The sequence below is a fragment of the Octodon degus genome, unplaced genomic scaffold (genome assembly GCF_000260255.1).
Source record: "Octodon degus isolate 3935 unplaced genomic scaffold, OctDeg1.0 scaffold00026, whole genome shotgun sequence".
NCBI lineage: Eukaryota > Metazoa > Chordata > Mammalia > Rodentia > Octodontidae > Octodon > Octodon degus.
Window position 1 is genome coordinate 3,258,725 of NW_004524602.1, and position 5,220 is coordinate 3,263,944.

General features: G+C 38.9%; 1 pseudogene; it reads left to right on the forward strand.

Annotated features, from left to right (window-relative positions):
• Positions 1-2,371: 2,371 nt before the first annotated feature.
• LOC101589241 lies at positions 2,372-4,907 on the forward strand (annotated as a pseudogene).
• The last annotated feature ends 313 nt before the right edge of the window (positions 4,908-5,220 follow it).

The following is a 5,220-nucleotide window of genomic DNA, read 5'->3' on the forward strand; positions in this document are numbered from 1 at the left end:
AGAGGGGGCTGGGGAGATGGCTCAGTGGAATAAGTGCTTCCCTGGCAAGCGCAAAGGCCTGAGTTCAATCCCCGGTTCTGCCAAAAAAAAAAAAAAGAAAGAAAGAAAGTAGAGAGACTGGAGAGATAGCTCAATAGCATAAGTACCTGTGAGTTCAATCCCCTCTAACAAAAACAAAAACAAAAAAAAGGAAATGATGGAAACCATGAATGCTAAGCATAGACAAGAAAGAGAATCCATACAACAGATTCAAACAGATACCCAAGTGATTAAAAATTCCATTCAAAGTATAAGCATCAGGGGGACTGGGAGATAGCTCAGTAGAATAAGTGCTTGTCTGGCAAGCACAAGGGTCTGAGTTCAATCCTTGGTTCTGCAAAAAAAAAAAAAAAAAAAAAAAAACCCAAAAAACAAAGTATATGCATCAGAATGAGCCAATGTGAGGACAGAATATCAAATATAAAAGACAAGATTGTGGTTAGCGATCATGAAAAGAAAGATTTCAAAACAGTATGGACCATGGGAAATCAATCCAACAGCTGCTAGATGATATAAAAAGAATAATAAAAGGTTCATTAGAATTAATGAAAAAGCAGAAGATAGCACAAATTACATAAAAAGTTGTTCACAGAAGTAATGGCAGAAAGCTTCCCAAGCAGAGAAAAAGAATTTTTTAAAAAAAGCAAGAGATTGATTGTTACTTTGTGATTAATAAACCATCAAATTGGTTATGACACTGTCCCACACTGTATACTGCCATTCATCAGTACAAAAGTCTTTAAACCAGTCTGAGGCATAAGGCAGAAAGGGCAAAGCCACAGAACACCCTTAACAGCATCTAGCTATGCCTCCTCCACAACCTCTGAAACATAGTTGCCTCCTGGGGAAAGTGTCACAACAGCACAGGGACTGGTAGGCAATCTGGCCTCTTGATCTTTATTAATAACAAGCAACTAATAGAATTAATGGAATTCAACAGGAGAGAAAAAGAATTTGGCATACAAATAAGCAAGACATATAAAACCCCAATTAACCATCATAAAAAAGTCTACATCAAGACATAATAGTGAAGAGTCCAGATATTTAACACAAGAACAGACTATTAAAAGCTATAGAAGAAACAGATCACCTATAAAGGAAAGCCCATCAAAATCACACAGACTTCTTAAAACAAATCTTCAAGTCAAGAAAAGCTTAGAGTGAAGTATTTCAAACCCTAAGAGAAAATGACCTCCAACCCAAATTGATGTACTCCACAAAGCTATCTTTTAAAATTGATGGAAAAATAAGATACTTCCATGATAAAAAAAAAAAAACCTGAAGAAATTCATGACCATCAAACCAGCACAACAAAAATTTCTGAAGGACATTGAAGAAAGAGATAATGAGGTCTACAACTTCATGAATCTAGAAAGAATGAATTTATCATGCAAGGCAAGCAATTAAATAGGGGAGGAGGGAGGAACAACAGGAAAATTACATGACAAGGATACGTCAATATATGTCGGTTATATCCATGGATGTAAATGGTCTCAATTCACCAATCAAAAGAAACAGACTTGACAGAATGGATCAAGAACCAAGACCCCAAAATATGCTACATACATGAAACATATTTAATTCAAAAAGAAGAGAGTCAAAGGATAGAAAACAATATTCTATAAGACAGGAAGCTGGAAAAAAGCAGGGATAGCTATTTTATTTATAGACAAAATGAATTTTAAGCCAAGATTAATTGAGAGATGAAGGTCATTACATTCTTGTAAAGATAACAATCCAAGAGGAAGATGTAACAATCATAAGCATATATGCACCAAATACTAGCACACCCAACTATATAAAACAAGCATTAACAGACATTAAAAATCAAATAAGCACTACTTTTCTTCTTCCGGTTCCAGGAGCCTGGCAGCCATGGTTTACAGTGCAGTTATGGCCAAGTCCAAGAACCACACCATGTACAACCAGTCCTGAAAATGGCACAGAAATGGCATCAAGGGGCCGGGGAGATGGCTCATTAGAATAAGCGCTTGCCTGGTAAGTGCAAGGGCCTGAGTTCAATCCCTGGTTACAACAACAACAACAACAACAACAACAACAAAAAACACCTACTAGCAAAGGAAAGCCCAGAACCTGAGAGATTCCCTGCTGAATTCTACAAGAAATTTAGGGAAGACTCAATGCTGCTACTTCTTAAATTCTTTAATGAATGTCTTTAATTCTTTAAGCAATACTCCCAAATTCATTCTTGGAAGCAAGCATTATCCTAGTACCAAAAGCAGATAAAGATCCAATAAAAAAAGAGAACTACAGACCAATCTCCCTAATTAATATAGACAGAAAAATCCTGATTAAGATACTGGCAAACAGGATGCAGCAAATCTTCAGGATGATTGTACAGGTGTGTACCACCATACCTGGTAATTATAAGTTTCTTGTCATTGGCCCTGTTAATATGGTGTATTACATTTATGGATTTGCATATGTTGAACTATCCCTAGATTTGTGGGATGAATTCTATGGTGATACACACCTATAACCCCCGACCTGGAATGTTGAGGTAAGAGGATTGCCATGAGTTCGAGGCCAGACTGGGCTACACAGTTAATACAAGGCCAGCCTGGACTACATAGCAACACCTTGTTCCAATAAAACAAAACAAATAAACAAACAATGTGATCATCTCAGTAGACACAGAAAATGTGTGATAAAATTGCACATTTACTATTCATGGTCAAAATTCTACAGAAAGGGCCAGGGATGTAGCTTAGTGTACAACAGTACCTGCTTGGCAAGCACAAGGTCCTGAGTTTGATTCCTGGTACAAAAAACAAAACAAAACAAAAAAACAACACTACAGAAAGTTGGAAAAGTTGATCTTTATTTCAATCTAAAAAAAGCCATCTATGACAAACCAAAAGTGAACACCATATTAACTGATAAAAAAAAAAAAAAACTTTCACTCTAAAATCAGGAACAAGGGGGCTGGTGAGATGGCTCAGTGGTCTAAAGCACCTACTTAGAACAAGCTTTGCAAAAAAGCATAGGGACCATGGTTCAATCCCCCAGCACCACATGCCAGCCAGCCCTGCCCCCTGGTGGACTGAGCTGGCCACACACACACACACACACACACACACACAAATAAATAAAAATACTAAAATCAGGAACAAGGTAAAGATATCCACTATCACCATTCTTATTTAATATAGTTCTACAAACATTGGCCAGAGCAATTAGAGAAGAGAAAAAAATAAAGATAGGAAAAATAAGATAAATTATCGTTGTTTGAAGATGACATGATACTTTATATAGAAGACCCCAAGGGCTGGCCAAATAGCTCAGTACATAAAAGCACCTGCTTTTATTCTTGCCAGCCTTACCCCCAGGGCATGCTTAGACAGCAACTGAGACTGGATGTGGTGGCATGTGCCTGTAATCCCAGCTCTTGGGAGGCTGTAAACAGGAGAATCACTACGAGTCCAATCTAGTAGTGAGACCCCAAACATCCTGTAGACCCTTCTCTAAAATACAGAAAGAAAAGAAGACCCCAAAAACTCTACCAAAAGACTTCTAGATTTAATAACCAAATTCAATAGCATAGCTAGATACAAAGTTAACACTCAAAAGTCAATAGCTGGGGGCCAGGGAGATGGCTCAGTAGAATAAGTACTTGCCTGGCAAGTGCAAGGGCCTGAGTTCAATCCCCAGTTCCACCAAAACAAACAAACAAACAAACAAACAAACAAACAAAAGTCAATAGCTTTCTTGTACATGAATAACAAACTCACTGAGAGAGAAATTAGGGAAACAACACCTTTCACAATAGCATCCAAAAAAAAAAAATGGAGAGAGCATTGTCAGCCTCTCTTCCGACTGCCATCCTGTCCAAGGAGTTCAGACTCCTTTGGAGCTTTGGAGCTTTGGAGCTTCCATAGCTGTTCAGACTCCTTTGAGTTTTTTTGACTTTGAAGTCTGAACAGCTATGGAAGCTCTTTTTTGGAGGGCTGAGCTTTGAAACAACTGATGAGATTCTCAGGAGCCATTTTGAGTAATGGGGAACACTCACAGACTGCGTGGTAATGAGAGACCCAAACACCAAGTGTTCCAGGGGCTTTGGGTTTGTCACTTATGCCACTGTGGAACAGGTGGATGCAGCCATGAATGCAAGGCCACACAAAGTAGATGGAAGAGTTGTGGAACCAAAGAGAGCTGTTTCAAGAGAAGATTCTCAAAGACCAGGTGCCCACTTAATGGTGAAGATCTTTGTTGGTGGCATTAAAGAAGATATTGAAGAACATCACCTATGAGATTATTTTGAACGATATGGAAAAATTGAAGTGATTGAAATTATGACTGACAGAGGCAATGTAAAGAAGAGGGACTTTGCTTTTGTAACTTCTGATGACCATGATTCTGTGGATAAGACTATCATTCAAAAATACCACACTGTGAACAGACACAACTGTGAGGTGATAAAAGCCCTGTTGAAGCAGGAGATGGTTAGTGTTTCATCTTGCCAAAGAGGCTGAAGTGGTTCTGGGAATTTTGGTGGTAGTTGTGGAGGTGGTTTTGGTGCCAATGACAGTTTCAGTGGCGGAGGAAACTTCAGTGGTCAAGGTGGCTTTGGTGGCAGCCATAGTGGGGGTGGACATGGTGGCAGTGGAGATAGCTGCAATGGATTTGGTAATGATGGAAGCAATTATGGAGGTGGTGGAAGTTATAATGAATTAGGCAATTATAACAATCAGTCTTCAAATTTTGGATCCACAAAGGGAGGAAATTTTGGAGGCAGAGGCTCTGGGCCCTATGGTGGTAGAGGCCAATATTTTACCAAACCATGAAATCAAGGTGGCTATCTTAGCTCCAGCAGCAGCAGTAGCTATGGAAGTGGCAGAAGGTTTTAAACACTTCCAGGAAACAAAACCTAACAGGAGAGGAGAGCCAGAGAAGTGACAGGGAAGCTACAGGTTACAACAGATTTGTGAACTCAGCCAAGCACAGTGGTGGCAGGGCCTAGCTGCTACAAAGAAGACAGACATGTTTTAGACAATACTCATGGGTATGGTAAAAAAACTCAAGGATTGTATTTGTGACTAACTGCATTACAGCTTATTTTAGTTTCTGTTCTGTGGAAAGTGTAAAGCATTCCAACAAAGGTTTTTAATGTAGACCTTTTTTTTTTTGCACCCATGCCATTGATTACTACATGTAATAGTC